This window comes from Hyla sarda, chromosome 4 (genome assembly GCF_029499605.1).
Source record: "Hyla sarda isolate aHylSar1 chromosome 4, aHylSar1.hap1, whole genome shotgun sequence".
NCBI lineage: Eukaryota > Metazoa > Chordata > Amphibia > Anura > Hylidae > Hyla > Hyla sarda.
The window spans coordinates 181,214,413-181,231,782 of record NC_079192.1 but is presented as its reverse complement, the minus strand read 5'-3'; positions in this window follow the sequence as shown (position 1 = coordinate 181,231,782).

The window sequence follows — 17,370 nt, the reverse complement described above, 5'->3', positions numbered from 1 at the left end:
CACATGTCATTTTTATCGTAATTTGTACGGCGTGAAAACGAAACCTTCCAAAATTAGCAAAATTGAGGTTTTCTTTTTAATTTGCGCCATATATTTTTTGGTAAAGTTAGTGATGGCATTACAACGGGCAACTGGTCGCGCAAAAACCATCTGACATCAGAGCACTCCTACCATCGCTGATACTGTGAGTGCTAGGAGCGCACAGGGAAATACAGCTGATGTTGGCTGGTGCAGCTCCCGGGATCGCCGCCGTATCAGCCCTCACTCCGCCGCTCATATAGCCGCTGGCTAATGTTCACATCTCTCCCTCCCATAGCTGCCTGCCCCACCACTCACATGTTCACCAACCACCACTCATATCTCTGCCTACCCGCCGCTTACATCTACCCTAGGGTTAGCAATACTACAATTCCCAGCATGCCCTGACAGTGTGGTCATGCCGGGAAATGTAATTTTGCTAAAGCTCAGGGAGTTGTAACCATTTGCCTGCTCACATCTCCCCTAGCATTAGCAAAACTACAACTCCCAGCATGTCCTGACATACTAAGGGAGGGGGCTGAGGCCTGCATAGTGAGGCTACGCCCCCTCCCTTGGAGAGGAATTCAAGCAAGTGAGCAACAATAAAAGTTTAATAGAAAAAATAAAATAGGCGCTAGACACATAACAATTAGATGTACATGTCAGGATTAGGTACTGAGCAATATATTTAAAACAATAATAATAATTTTGTTGGATCTGACAGGTACGCTTTAAAGGCTTTTATGCCAGGAATAGTTGAGGGTATTGGATATAAATTGGTGGGGTCATCAATATCACTCATGTTATTCCACATTTTCTAGAGGGGTTTCTGTTCTCTTTCACCGAAAATGTGAAGAGAGGGAAGTAGTAATAGATAGGGAGGGCAGATTTATTATTTTGTATGTTAAAATAGACAGATCATGTGATGGCATTTGTTTATAATCCACCCCCTTTTAGGTAAACAAGATAATAAGGGAAATAAGAAATAATTACATCTTAAATATTGTTATATTGTTCTAATGATTGTTATAAAATTAAATAAATACATTTTATTATTATTAAATCATCAAAGATGATCAAAATGGAGTCACATCAGGTTCTGTTCATAGCAGATACGTAACCATGGCAACTCCAAGAACCAAAGAGTCGATGTGACATCATGTGATGTCATCATAGAACTCTGGAGGCATTACATTGCTCTGACAGCGCCCAGACCTTCATTCTGTAGATTGTTACAGAGCGATTTGCTATACTTTTGCAGTATTTGCCTTTTGTGCCTTTTTCTTCATCTGCTATGGAGATTAAAGGATTGGGGTTCATCCCCCTCTTCATGGCCCTCTGGTGTATGGTCTGGATCTCCACCAGCTACACCATCACCATCATCCAAGGCCATTCTACTTCCCCCCTGATCTATATCAGTGATATGGGGGTTTTCTTTCCTGAACAGATCCCATTCTGTATGGGATTTATAGGAATGGCCATTGCCTCTGTGGGTCTGGCATGGCTGAATTATAGATTCATCTTGTTCCATCGTGAAGCCTTTGGACCCCGTCAGCCATTGATCCAGAAGACCCTACTAGTCATCGCTTGGTCATCCTGTGTCATGACTGTCATCATGTCATTATTTTCAACAACAGACTACCCGATGATTCATCGCATCGCTGCCATCGCTACATTCATCTGTGCTGGAATATACAACATGTGGCAATCCATCCTCCTGTACAAAGTACCGGGAGCATCAAGAGTCATCTGCCATGTAAGAGCCATCTTCTCTTCTATGGCTCTTGCCTGTGTCTTTCTTATTATAGGAACTGGGTTTGTTGTATACATCCAACTGTTTGCTGGAGAATGTGAAGAGATGATTGAAGCCTTTGTCAAAATCATCGAGTGGTCAATTCTGGTCCTCATCCTGCTGACGAATGTGACTTTCTATTCCACCATGGAACACCTATTGTTCACCATGTCCAGGAACACCTGCAGCATCTCCCTAAGGGTTCGGATCGATGCCTTTGGGGTATAGAGGACCATGCAGAACATCATAAGAACCTGTCATCTGTATGTTGGAGTTGAAATTTCACGCCACAGCCCAGAACTTACTACTAAAACAACTAGAACTGCGGCAACTCTAGAGATAAAGACCTAGAGCCAAGAAATCCAACGGCACCAACCTCTCTCCATAACAGCAAGATGGAGGAATAGAACAGATTGTTATGTTCTTATAGTAAATGTCTTATTTAAAAAATGCATAAATAAATGAAAAAATTATGCAAACCTTCTGTTCTTCTTTGTAGTCCTAAACTCCTTAGATGTATAGGAATATGTGTACCTTAATTTTTATTGGGACTGCACAATATGTCGCAATCACATCAGGAATTTTGTGGTTTGTGATATAGCGATTTCATCCATTGCAAAATGTTGCAATAACCTAGATAGTGCTGGGAGGAGAAACAATGAGCCACATGCTTGAGGGGCTGCACAGCACGGGAGCCGACAAACAGGTGAAACACACCTGCCACCACAGGCTCGTCTCCCCTGCGGTGCGGCCTGACCCCTCCAGCGAGCGTCTCCCTGTTTCTCCTCCCAGCAGTGCCTAGCGCTGAAAGGAGGTGTCCTAACCCCTCCCCAACTGGCCGCTGCTGTATATATGTGGTGCAGCCGTGCAATGGGTATATAAAGCAAACTCAGGAGTGGAGCTCGCTTTATACTGGCTAATGCTGTGCAATATCGATCAGGTGAGTTCCAACATTAACCCTTAAGATGCCTCAATTAAAGTTGGTTGCCTCAAACAAGTACTGGTAGCTCAATGGAATTTGATCGGGACAGGGGCGGCAAATTTACGGGGTCCGGATCAGCTGAGAGAACGGGCCGAGGATCTCTACCTGTCTCTTTCCTGTCCGATCAGCGCTTCTTTATTGCAGACAGCCTCTGCAGCATGTACTAATGGAGCGCTGAAAGATTAATTACACTAACAGATACAAAAACTTTTTATATAGAACAACCAAGAGAGAAAAAATCAGACCTGTCACTGGCTAGGCAAGGTAATGTGCTAAGAAAAGGACATCCCTACTGCAGGAAAGAACAAGGAAAAACTTATTGCTGATCTTGTGGAGTATGATGCCCGTGCAGAAAAGCTGAGTGACATGAGACAAAGTCCTACAGCTGGAACTGCCATCCAAGGACTGATATCTCCTGGGGAATACAACAATACTCCCCATCAGGACAGTACTCCACATGAGGTCTTGTACTCTTATATGCGGACTGCCTTGCATCACCTTGGGAATGTGGATGCTAATATGAAACTCCAATTGCTTCTCCAGTACCAAACTGCAGAGAGAGAGGCGGTAGAGAAAGAGGCCCAGTGGCGGCATGAACTGGAGGTTCTGAGGCTGAGAGGGGATGCTTTATCTAAACGCAGTGATGTACAGGATCAAGGAGACCACAAACCATGTTGGAGAAAGATGGTGATCTGGATGTTTTCCTGAGGGGATTTGAAAAGGTTTGCCGGCAGTTCCATCTACCTAAGGAACAGTGGGGACGATATCTAACCCCATGGCTGCGAGGGAAAGCTCTGGATGTGTTTGCTTCGCTTCCCTCTGAAAGTGACCAGGACTATGAGGCAATAAAATCTGCCCTGCTAAAAAGTTTTAATCTGACTCCAGAGGCTTATCGGAAAAAGTTTCAGACTTTGCAACAAAGTGCCACAGAAAGCTGCACTCAACATGCAGGTCAGCTAAGGACTGCATTCAGGCAATGGACTGGGGGCCTACAAGTCACTACCTATGAGGCCCTGGAGGACTTGATGGTCCTGGATCAGTTTCTCCGAACACGGAGCTTTGAAGCCAGAGAGTGGATATTGGACCGCAAGCCCAAGACAGCAACGGAAGAAGCAGAACTTGGAGATGACTTTGCCAAAAACCGGGCACCAACAGCAAAGCGTGGCTCTGCACAAGCTGGAGCAAGTACCTGGAGGGGAGCCACACACCCACAGAGCACAACCAGCAGCACCAAGCCAGCCGGAAAATTCTTGCCATCAGCACCAAAAGCAACAGGAGCCACATTGGGTCAGGGGGACACCCGCCGATGTTACAGATGCAACAATATTGGGCACCTGAGTGCCACTTGCCCCAACAAAAAGACTTCTCCACCAGTAGCTGGAGGACACACAGCCATTCTTCTGGTGTCTGGAGCAGTGGAGAAAAGAGCAGATAACCTGCAGAGTGTAACTGTGGGTGACCGGGTGACAGTGGGTTTGCGAGATTCTGGAGCCTCCTTTACCTTGGTGCGGCCTGAAGTGGTGGATACAGAGGACATCATCCCTGGAAGAACCATGGCTTTAAAAGGAATTGGAGGTGTGCGGCCTGCTGTGCCCATGGCTCGTGTGTACCTGGATTGGGGTACAGGCCAAGGTTTGCGGGAGGTGGGGGTCTCTGAGGACATCCCTGTTAATGTTCTGCTGGGGAATGATTTGGGCCGGATGCTCTGTCATTATGCTCCAGAGGACACTACCTGCACACCGGAAGGGCTAGGAGAGAGCCCTGTTCATTCTGAGGTACTGTGCGAGACTTTGGGAGACACTACAAAATGTGGTAACTGGTTTACCTGTGACTGAACCAGTAATGTTTGCCAAAAGTGAAGTGGGGGTGTATTGTGAAACGTGGTAACTGGGAGGGAGTGCTGGGGATTGATAAATGTTCACCTGTGACTGAACCAGTAATGTTTTCCAAAAGTGAAATGGGGTGTATTGTAAAATGTGGTGACAATGCATTGCCAATGCCAAAACCTAGTGGAGATGGGCTAGGGGGAGGGGTTGGTGTGCCCCTGGTGACATTTAAGGATGAGGGAGCAGCAGTGAGTGATATGTCCCAATCCTGTGAGCCTAAGGAGGAGGAGGAGGGAAGGAGTGATAGCCCTGTGTATGATGCCTGTAACATTGTTATGTCTAGAACTGAGGGAGAGGAAGGTGGAGATGCTAGTTCACCTGAGGGAAATGTGCTCCCTGATGCCCCAAGATGGGGGAGGGAAATGAGCGTGTCCGGGAAGCTCTGCGCAGTGCCCCTTCCCTTGAAGGGCTGAGACAACGTGCTGAACAGCCTGGTGCTGACACAGATGGGCATCGGGTATATTGGGAAAATGATATTATTACGCCTAGCGCTCCGGGTCCCCGCTCCTCCCCGGAGCGCTCACGGCATCTTTCTCCCTGCAGCGCCCCGGTCAGTCCCGCTGACCGGGAGCGCTGCACTGTCATGGCCGTTGGGGATGCGATTCGCACAGCGGGACGCGCCCGCTCGCGAATCGCATCCCAGGTCACTTACCCGTCCCGGTCCCCTGCTGTCATGTGCTGGCGCGCGCGGCTCCGCTCTCTAGGGCGCGCGCGCGCCAGCTCTCTGAGACTTAAAGGGCCAGTGCACCATTGATTGGTGCCTGGCCCAATTAGCTTAATTGGCTTCCACCTGCTCCAGACTATATCTGACCTCCTCCCATGCACTCCCTTGCCGGATCTTGTTGCCTTGTGCCAGTGAAAGCGTTTAGTGTGTCCAAAGCCTGTGTACCTGAACTTCTGCTATCCATCCTGACTACGAGCCTTGCCGCCTGCCCCCGACCTTCTGCTACGTCTGACCTTGCCTCTGCCTTGTCCTTCTGTCCCACGCCTTCTCAGCAGTCAGCGAGGTTGAGCCGTTGCTAGTGGATACGACCTGGTTGCTACTGCCACAGCAAGACCATCCCGCTTTGCGGCGGGCTCTGGTGAAAACCAGTAGCCTCTTAGAACCGGTCCACTAGCACGGTCCACGCCAATCCCTCGCTGACACAGCGGATCCACAACCCGTAAGCCGAATCGTGACAGTAGATCCGGCCATGGATCCCGCTGAGGTGCCGCTGCCAAGTCTCGCTGATCTTCCCACGGTGGTCGCTCAGCAATCGCAGCAGATTGCCCAACAAGGACAGCAGCTGTCGCAGTTGACCGCCATGTTACAGCAACTTCTGCCTCTGCTACAGCAGCAACCATCTCCTCCGCCAGCTCCTGCACCTCCTCCGCAGCGAGTGGCCGCTCCTAACCTACGCTTGTCCCTGCCGGACAAATTTGATGGGGACTCTAAACTCTGCCGTGGATTTTTGTCTCAGTGTTCCCTGCATATGGAGATGTTGTCGGACTTGTTTCCTACAGAACGGTCTAAAGTGGCGTTCGTAGTAAGCCTTCTTTCAGGAAAGGCCTTGTCTTGGGCCACACCGCTCTGGGACCGCAATGATCCTGCCACAGCCTCAGTCCAGTCCTTCTTCGCTGAAGTCCGAAGTGTCTTTGAGGAACCTGCCCGAGCCTCTTCTGCTGAGACTGCCTTGCTGAACCTGGTCCAGGGTAATTCTTCCGTTTGCGAGTACGCCATACAATTCCGTACTCTTGCTTCTGAACTATCCTGGAATAACGAGGCTCTCTGCGCGACCTTTAAAAAAGGCCTATCCAGTCGCATCAAGGATGTGCTGGCCGCACGAGAGATTCCTGCCAACCTCCAAGAACTCATTCATTTGGCTACCCGCATTGACATGCGTTTTTCTGAGCGACACCAAGAGCTCCGCCAGGAAAAAGACTTAGATCTCTGGGCACCTCTCCCACAGCATCCTTTGCAGTCTTCGCCTGGGCCTCCCGCCGAGGAGGCCATGCAAGTGGATCGGTCTCGCCTGACCCAGGAAGAGAGGAATCGCCGCAGAGAAGAAAATCTCTGTCTGTACTGTGCCAGTACTGAGCATTTCTTGGTGGATTGCCCTATCCGTCCTCCACGCCTGGGAAACGCACGCACGCACCCAGCTCACGTGGGTGTGGCATCTTTTGGTTCTAAGTCTTCTTCTCCACGTCTCACGGTGCCCGTGCGGATTTCTCCTACAGCCAACTCCTCCCTCTCAGCCGTGGCCTGCTTGGACTCTGGTGCCTCCGGGAATTTTATTTTGGAGTCCTTTGTTAATAAATTCAGCATCCCGGTGACCCGTCTCGTCAAGCCGCTCTACATCTCCGCGGTCAACGGAGCCAGATTGGACTGCACCGTGCGTTACCGCACAGAACCCCTCCTGATGTCTATCGGACCCCACCACGAAAGGATTGAGTTCTTCATTCTCCCCAACTGTACCTCTGAGGTCCTCCTTGGTCTGCCATGGCTCCGGCTTCATTCCCCCACCCTTGATTGGACCACCGGGGAGATCAAGAACTGGGACTCTGCCTGCCACAGGAAGTGCCTCTCCCCCCCTCCCAGTCCCATCAGGCAAGCCTCCGTGTCCCCTCATGGCTCCCGTCCTTGTGTCTCCCTGCCCCGTGCCAAACTTCACCCTCTGCCCTCCCTCCCCATTCCAACTCCTGCTGTACTGCCTCCCGTTGAAGAAGCCCTCCATTCTTTCCCGGTGTCCTCATCCCAGGGGAGGCAGTTACCGGACAAAAAAAAGGGGAGACCTAAGGGGGGGGGGTACTGTTACGCCTAGCGCTCCGGGTCCCCGCTCCTCCCCGGAGCGCTCACGGCATCTTTCTCCCTGCAGCGCCCCGGTCAGTCCCGCTGACCGGGAGCGCTGCACTGTCATGGCCGTTGGGGATGCGATTCGCACAGCGGGACGCGCCCGCTCGCGAATCGCATCCCAGGTCACTTACCCGTCCCGGTCCCCTGCTGTCTAGGGCGCGCGCGCGCCAGCTCTCTGAGACTTAAAGGGCCAGTGCACCATTGATTGGTGCCTGGCCCAATTAGCTTAATTGGCTTCCACCTGCTCCAGACTATATCTGACCTCCTCCCATGCACTCCCTTGCCGGATCTTTTTTGCCTTGTGCCAGTGAAAGCGTTTAGTGTGTCCAAAGCCTGTGTACCTGAACTTCTGCTATCCATCCTGACTACGAACCTTGCCGCCTGCCCCCGACCTTCTGCTACGTCTGACCTTGCCTCTGCCTTGTCCTTCTGTCCCACGCCTTCTCAGCAGTCAGCGAGGTTGAGCCGTTGCTAGTGGATACGACCTGGTTGCTACTGCCGCAGCAAGACCATCCCGCTTTGCGGCGGGCTCTGGTGAAAACCAGTAGCCTCTTAGAACCGGTCCACTAGCACGGTCCACGCCAATCCCTCGCTGACACAGCGGATCCACAACCCGTAAGCCGAATCGTGACAGATATCTTGTACTGGGAGTCCCTTTCCAAAGGCATGCTAGGGGCCCAGGAGAGAGAGAGGCTGTTAGTGGTTCCTAGGCAGTACAGGAAAGAGCTGCTGAGGTTGGCCCATGAGGCCCCCTGGCAGGACATTTGGGAGTGGCCTATGCGGTCATAGAGAAGGAATGTCTAGCTGTGGTCTGGGCTTTGCAAAAATTACAGCCATACCTGTATGGCAGGGATTTTACTGTCATGACTAATCACAACCCTCTACATTGGTTGGACAGAGTGTCCGGTAACAATGGCACCTTGAAACAAATGCTAAAAACATTTGTAGAATCGGAGGGCAGAGACTGGGAAAAGTATTTACCCCATCTGTTGTTTGCTTACAGGGAGGTCCCCCAAGAGTCTACAGGTTACTCGCCCCTTGGAGTTATTATATGGTCACAAAGTGCGGGGATCCGGAGATTTATTTAGGGAAGAATGGGAAGGGGGGCTACCTGCCCCTGAGACTTCTGTGGTGGAGTATGTTCTGAGATTCAGGGACAGGATTCAGACATTGACTGGGCTGGTACATGACAACCTCATAGCAGCACAGTCCAGGCAGAAGTACTGGTATGATCACAATGCAAGGGACCGGGTCTATGAAGTGGGACAGAAGGTAATGGTTCTAAACCCCAACTGGCAGAATAAGTTGCAGGCTGCCTGGGAGGGTCCCTTCCCCCTTTTGCAGTGCTTAGAACCCACCACATATGTAGTTGCCCTTGATGAGAAAGGTCAGAGGCAGAGACAGTACCACATTAATATGACATACTATGACCCTGAGAAGGTGGTACTCAGTGTATGCAGTGCACCAGAGGAAGGGCTGGGTAGTGATCCCCTACTGGACCTAGTGGAGGAAGCTAAGGGATCCCTTCAGGATGTGGAGATCAATCCACAGCTCTTAGCTGCAAAGAAAAGGCAGCTAAATGAGGAAATAGGCCCCTTCAGTACCATATTTACCTGGGAATGCAGGGCCTGTGATGTCAAGAAAAGAAATAGATGGTTAAGGGAGACAGATCTATCAGCCTGGATAGGCCAGATCTCTCTGTCTCCATCTTAAGGGGGAAGTGTCAGGCCCAAGGCCTGATTATGGAAACATGCATGTGTTTTATAATTGTATCTGTGTATAAACTAAGACCTGGGGGTGAGGGTCATTCAGACTGTGTGTTTGTGTATTGCATTCTATTGGGGGTCTGGCTGTTTGGTATCTCCTTTGAAGTCATGCACCCTGGTCACCTTATATAATCAAACAGATAAGGGGTCAGGAAGAGAAATGCCCCACCTGGTGGGATCAGAGGGGAGGGGGGGAATGGAGTTTCCCTCCAAAGAAGCAGAGATAAGATAAAAAATGCTGGGCTCAACTGTTGTTCAAGGCTGTGCCAAAAAGCTGACAAGAGCTGGACTCTCACTGACAAGGACGGCTATACCATCATGCTGTAAGAACTTCATCTTTTGTTTTCTGAACTTGCCTTGCTAAACTCTTTCATATTTTTGTAACTGTATGTCATTTGTTTATTTTTATATATATATATATATATATATAGCACTGTGATACCTTTTATCAGATTAAATGTTTAATTAATCAGCTCTGGTCTTTGATCTCTAAATATATGAGCTCACCTTTCTGAAGGAAACTCTGGTGAAAACACGTTTATCTAAGGGTTAATTTGGTGACTTGCTGGGACTAGTAGTGGATACCCAGAGGTCTGGTGGCCTTAACCCTTGCACCATAACACTCTTTCTAGCATCTTAGCTGGACCGATAGGGTGTGATTGTGATACCTGTATACCCGTATTCCACAAGGGGCGGGTATACAGGCTCTAAAAGACTTCCTACAACTTACTGAAAAATCGCAAGGGTGTATTTCATTTGTAACAGAAGAGGTCACCATTATTCTTAATAACAATTTTTTCCAACATAAAGGGCAGTGGTTTAAACAGCTGTATGGAACAGCGATGGGGACACCCATCTCCTGCCTATACGCAAACATTTTTCTAACCATGTTTGAACAGTACTACATTTTCTCTCCTCTTAACCCCTTCATTAGCCATATTAAATTAATGTTTCGTTATGTTGATGACATATTCTTGATATGGGATGAGATGAGTCTGAAACCCACTTTCAGGAGTTTGCCTCATATTTGAACGATATTAACAACACGAATATGGCCTTTACCTCCGCTTTTGGGGGTTCACAGTTGGAATTTTTAGATGTGTTCATCCAAAATGAAAATAATCATATTATTACCTCAGGATTCAGAAAAAATACCTCAAAAAACGCCCTTCTCCACTATCAATCGTCTCACCCTATCCAACTAAAAGACAGCATTCCATATAGCCAGATGGCTCATATTAAAAGAATAAACAACGATCCCAAATTATAGGCTAAACAGTTAGAAGAACTAAGTGAAAGATTCCTAATGCGATAATATCCTCTCAGTGTAGTCAATGAAGCAAAAAAAAACCGCATTCATTCAGTTTTTCGTGATTCTCTGTTGGATGCATCACACAAAAAAAAAAAAAAACAGGAAAGAAAAAATGACAAAAAGGTTTTGTTTCCCTTTCTCCAATACTCCCATGAATAACACTATTTACAAAATAATTAATAAGTATTGGTACATTTTCAAAGAGATCCAGATCTAAAAGAGTTCACAGTTGAAAAACCCATTATTACGTACAAACGCAATAAAACTATAGGTGATTTCTTTAAAAAAAAAAAAAATTCAACATGAAACAAAAAGAACATGGCTCACCGATACTCGACCAATTGGAACGTTCCAATGTGGGAACTGTTCTTTTTGTAATTTATGTAAAAAAGGCAAAAACATTAATTTAGGTGGCCACATTATACAAATTAAACAGGTCATTACATGCCGCTTTAAATAAATTGTATAATGCCTTACCTGTCAATGTGGGAAATTCTATATAGACAAAATGATCCGCCCTCTTTTTCACCGAATTTGCGAGCATGTACGCTCCCTACGGACAGGTAAGGGAGTGCCACGATTCATTTCGCATATGGCAGAAATTCACAATTCAGACCCTAACCAGTTTAAATTTTCAGCAATTGAGAGGGTATAACATTGTTATAGAGGCAAGAATATGAATGATACATTATTAATGAAGGAGGCACGGTGGATTATGCGGTTAGATGCCACCGGTCCCATCAGCTTAAATGACAAAAATGAATTAAGTATCCTATTATAATCTTGCCTCATATATATTGCTCACTGAAAAGAGATAAGATTTTAGTTTTGTATTACTGTTTTTTATTCACTTAGTTGCACGTTTTTTGTATTTGTTTGATATCACTATGGCAACTAGATGTTAAAAACAGGATCTGACGACAGACGCAGCTGGGGCCTGATGAAGCCCTGTGAGAGCGCGTTACGGACCGTGGCCCATTTGGTCTGTTTCTCCCCCACTCGTACATCTGAGCCTTCCCGTGTGCTTCACCCTGTTGTTCTATGGAATAAAGCCTTGACTCATTCAACTCCACTGGTGTCCTTGGGTGAGTTGCTCCAATTCATTTTGTTTTTTTTGATGTATTAAAAACTTTTGATATGTTGTACAATTTTTCACTTTGATAATATAGATGTGCTTATATATTAATTTGTTTCACTTATGTTTTTCATGTTTGTCTTCATTTATTTTTGATATTTCCTGAATTTTGCTTTTTTATTATTTATTATATTTCCTTATATTTTTCACGTGTATATGTATTTATTCACTTTGGTCCACTCATAGGGTATCATCTAGTACAGTCACTAATAATATTAATATATTTTTCATCTTTTTTTAATCTATTATATATTTTTCTATACACTCAATTTTCCCCATATATATATATATATATATATGTATATATATATCTCCACTTTTGTTTATTATACACTCATATACTGTTATATTGTGCCATTTCAACATTATATATAATAGCCCCCCCCCCATTCTATATCGATATATGTAGCATATTCATTCATATATTTATTTATCTATATTTATTTATTTTTATGCTATCTGTGTTGCCCTGTGCATTATGCTGCCTCATGTGTGTTGTTGTGGGACTGTCACGATTCGGCTGGCTGGAGGTGGATCCTCTGTGCCAGAGAGGGATTGGCGTGGACCGTGCTGGTGGACCGGTTCTAAGTTGCTACTGGTATTCACCAGAGCCCGCCGCAAAGCGGGATGGTCTTGCTGCGGCGGTAGCAACCAGGTCGTATCCACCAGCAACGGCTCAACCTCTCTGACTGCTGAAGATAGGCGCGGTACAAGGGAGTAGACAAGAGCAAGGTCGGACGTAGCAGAAGGTCGGGGCAGGCAGCAAGGATCGTAGTCAGGGGCAACGGCAGGAGGTCTGGAACACAGGCTAGGAACACACAAGGAAACGCTTTCACTGGCACAATGGCAACAAGATCCGGCGAGGGAGTGCAGGGGAAGTGAGGTATAAATAGGGAGTGCACAGGTGAACACACTAATTAAGCCAACTGCGCCAATCAGTGGCGCAGTGGCCCTTTAAATTGCAGAGACCCGGCGCGCACGCGCCCTGAGGAGCGGGGCCGCGCGCGCCTGGACGAGACCGACAGAGAGCGAGTCAGGTACGGGAGCCGGGATGCGCATCGCGAGCGGGCGCCTCCCGCATCGCGAATCGCATCCCGGCTGGGAGAGGTATCGCAGCGCACCCGGTCAGCAGGTCTGACCGGGGAGCTGCAATTGCGAGGAAGTAGCGAGCGCTCCGGGGAGGAGCGGGGACCCGGAGCGCTCGGCGTAACAGTACCCCCCCCCCCCTTGGGTCTCCCCCTCTTCTTGGAGCCTGAGAACCTGAGGACAAGACTTTTGTCTAGGATGTTGTCCTCAGGTTCCCAGGATCTCTCTTCTGGACCACAGCCTTCCCAATCCACCAAGAAAAATTTTTTTCCTCTGACCGTCTTGGAGGCCAGAATCTCCTTCACGGAGAAGACGTCAGAAGAACCGGAAACAGGAGTGGGAGAAACAAGTTTGGGAGAGAAGCGGTTAATGATGAGTGGTTTAAGGAGAGAGACATGGAAGGCATTGGGAATACGAAGAGAAGGAGGAAGAAGGAGTTTGTAAGAGACAGGATTAATCTGGCACAAGACTTTGAAAGGACCAAGATAGCGTGGTCCCAGTTTGTAACTGGGGACACGAAAGCGGACATATTTAGCGGAGAGCCATACCTTGTCTCCGGGAGCAAAAATGGGGGGGGGGGGGGGTTCTTCTTTTCTTATCGGCAAACCTTTTCATGCGGGATGAAGCCTGTAAAAGAGAATTTTGGGTCTCTTTCCATATGGTGGAAAGATCACGAGTCACTTCATCCACAGCGGGCAAACCAGAGGGCAAGGGAGTAGGGAGGGGGGGAAGAGGGTGACGGCCGTACACCACGAAAAATGGGGACTTAGCAGAAGATTCTGAGACTCTGAAGTTGTATGAGAATTCGGCCCATGGTAGAAGATCTGCCCAGTCATCCTGGCGGGAGGAAACAAAATGCCATAAATAGTCACCCAGGACCTGGTTAATTCTTTCTACTTGCCCATTGGATTGGGGATGATAAGAAGAAGAGAAGTTTAATTTAATCTTGAGCTGTTTACAGAGGGCCCTCCAGAATTTAGACACGAATTGGACGCCTCTATCCGAGACGATCTGCGTGGGCAAACCGTGAAGACGAAAAATGTGTACAAAAAATTGTTTTGCCAACTGAGGCGCTGAAGGAAGACCAGGAAGAGGAATAAAATGTGCCATCTTGGAAAATCGATCAACGACCACCCAAACAACAGTGTTGCCACGGGATGGGGGTAAGTCTGTAATAAAGTCCATACCAATCAGTGACCAAGGCTGTTCGGGGACAGGCAGAGGATGAAGGAGACCAGCAGGCTTCTGGCGAGGAGTCTTATTCCCGGGCACAGACAGTACAGGCCCGCACAAAATCAACAACATCCGTCTCCAGAGTCGGCCACCAATAGAAACGAGAGATGAGTTGCAAGGATTTTTTGATGCCCGCATGGCCTGCGAGGTGGGAGGAGTGTCCCCATTTGAGAATCCCGAGACGTTGGCGTGGAGAAACGAAGGTCTTCCCTGGAGGAGTTTGCCTGATGGAGGCTGGAGAAGTGGAGATCAGACAGTCAGGAGGAATGATGTGTTGCGGAGAGACCTCTACTTCCGAGGCATCCGAGGAACGAGAGAGGGCATCGGCCCTAATGTTCTTGTCGGCAGGGCGAAAATGAATTTCAAAGTTAAAACGGGCAAAGAACAACGACCACCTGGCCTGGCGAGGGTTCAGCCGTTGGGCAGACTGGAGATAGGAGAGATTCTTGTGATCGGTGTATATGATAACTGGAAATTTTGATCACTCCAGCAGATGCCTCCATTCCTCAAGCGCCAATTTAATGGCCAGTAGTTCTCGATCCCCGATGGAGTAATTTCTCTATGCCGGAGAGAAGGTCCTAGAAAAAAAACCACAAGTAATAGCATGCCCGGAAGAATTTTTTTGTAGAAGGACAGCTCCAGCTCCCACTGAGGAGGCATCTACCTCCAATAGGAAGGGTTTATATGGGTCAGGTCTGGAGAGCACGGGAGCAGAAGAAAAGGCAGACTTGAGACGTTTAAATGCGTCTTCCGCTTGGGGAGACCAGGACTTGGGATTGGCATTTTTCTTGGTTAAAGCCACGATAGGAGCCACAATAGTGGAAAAGTGTGGAATAAATTGTCTGTAATAATTGGCGAACCCCAAAAAACGTTGGATAGCACGGAGTCCGGAGGGGCGTGGCCAATCTAAGACGGCAGAGAGTTTATCTGGGTCCATTTGTAATCCCTGGCCAGAGACCAAGTATCCTAGGAAAGGAAGAGATTGACATTCAAACAGACATTTCTCCATTTTGGCATAAAGTTGATTGTCTCGAAGTCTCTGAAGAACCATGCGGACATGCTGGCGGTGTTCTTCTAAGTTGGCAGAAAAAATCAGAATATCGTCCAGATAAACCACAACACAGGAATATAAGAGATCACGAAAAATTTCATTAACAAAGTCTTGGAAGACGGCAGGGGCGTTGCACAGGCCAAAGGGCATGACCAGATACTCAAAGTGTCCATCTCTGGTGTTAAATGCAGTCTTCCATTCGTCCCCCTCCCTGATGCGGATGAGATTATAAGCACCTCTTAAGTCCAGTTTGGTAAAGATGTGGGCACCTTGAAGGCGATCAAAGAGTTCTGAGATAAGGGGTAGGGGGTAGCGGTTCTTTACCGTGATTTTATTAAGTCCGCGGTAATCAATGCAAGGACGTAGGGAGCCATCTTTTTTGGACACAAAAAAAAATCCAGCTCCGGCAGGAGAGGAGGATTTGCGGATAAACCCCTTTTTTAAATTTTCCTGGATGTATTCAGACATAGCAAGAGTCTCTGGAGCAGACAGAGGATAAATTCTGCCCCGGGGTGGAGTAGTACCCAGGAGGAGGTCAATAGGACAGTCATAAGGCCTGTGAGGAGGTAAAGTCTCAGCTTGCTTTTTGCAAAACACGTCAGCATAGTCCATATAAGCCTTAGGAAAACCGGTTACAGGGGGAACCACAGGGTCACGGCAGAGAGTACTGGGAACCGGTTTAAGACAGTCCTTGAAACAAGAAGTACCCCAGCTCTTGATTTCTCCTGTGGACCAATCAAGAGTTGGGTAATGGCGTTGAAGCCACGGTAATCCAAGAAGAATTTCGGAAGTGCAGTTGGAGAGGACCAAAAACTCAATTTTTTCGTGATGAGGTCCGATGCACATTAGGAGAGGTTCCGTGCGGTAACGCACGGTACAGTCCAATCTTTCATTGTTAACACAATTGATGTAGAGGGGTCTGGCGAGACTGGTCACCGGGATGTTGAACCTGTTGATGAGAGAGGCCAAAATAAAATTTCCTGCAGATCCGGAATCCAAGAAGGCCATAGTAGAGAAGTAGAAGGTAGAGGAAGATATCCGCACAGGCACAGTAAGGCGTGGAGAAGCCGAGTTGACATCAAGAACTGTCTCACCTTTGTGCGGAGTCAGCGTACGTCTTTCCAGGCGGGGAGGACGGATAGGACAATCCTTCAGGAAGTGTTCGGTACCGACACAGTACAGGCACAGATTCTCCATGCGGCGTCGTGACCTCTCTTGAGGTGTCAAGCGAGACCGGTCAACTTGCATAGCCTCCACGGCGGGAGGCACAGGAACGGATTGCAGAGGACCAGAGGAGAGAGGAGCCGGGGAGAAAAAACGCCTCGTGCGAACAAAGTCCATATCCTGGCGGAGCTCCTGACGCCTTTCGGAAAAACGCATGTCAATGCGGGTGGCCAGATGAATAATCCTGCTCTGACTGAGTCTAGCTGAAGCTGGGTCTGTATTCTAAAGTGTGGTATTATTAAGTGTTACATTTGAGAAGTTTTATAAGCAGAAGTTTAGAAAGCAGGAGTTGTAAGCAGGACCCACTGTAACTGTAAGTATTACACTCCCTTGATAAAAGTAGTTTTTCTTAATAGTTAATAACAGCTGTTTGTCACCAAGGATATGGACAGCAGGATTGGAGGTTTTCTTCAGTGCACATTGTGCCACATGTATACATCTCTGGAGCAGCAGCTTCAGGGTGCATACCGCTGTGACAAATGTGAGCATGTTGCCCACCTGGAAGCTCGTATTAGAGATCTAGAGGAGCAAAATGCAACATTGAGGGCGATTGACAATCTTACAGAGCAAGCAGTTAGTGGGGTAGAAATGGAGGTTGGAGAAACTAGCCAGGAGGCCCAAGTAGGGAGCTGGGTTAATGTAGTTAGAGGGACTGGAAAGGGGGCAAGGAAAAGGAAGGTCACTTCTGCTTCTGATCTCCCAAGTAAAATTGCCAAGTTGGGCGATGATGCGAGGGCCTCAGTATCAGAGATGGCAACCCTAGTGGATACTGGTCTCCCTAACAGCCGGGGGAACAGCTCAACTAGTAGTGTGGGGGATGGTAACGCAGGTAGGCCAAGACAGTTAGTTGTAGTAGGGGACTCTATAATCAGGAAGACGGATAGAATAATTTGTCGCCAAGACCACCTCAACCGAATGGTTTGCTGTCTCCCTGGTGCCAGGGTTCGGCATGTGGTGGAAAGGGTGGACAAATTACTAGGGGGGGCTGGGGATGACCCAGCTGTCGTGGTCCATGTGGGAACCAACGACAGAATACATGGTAGGTGGAGGTC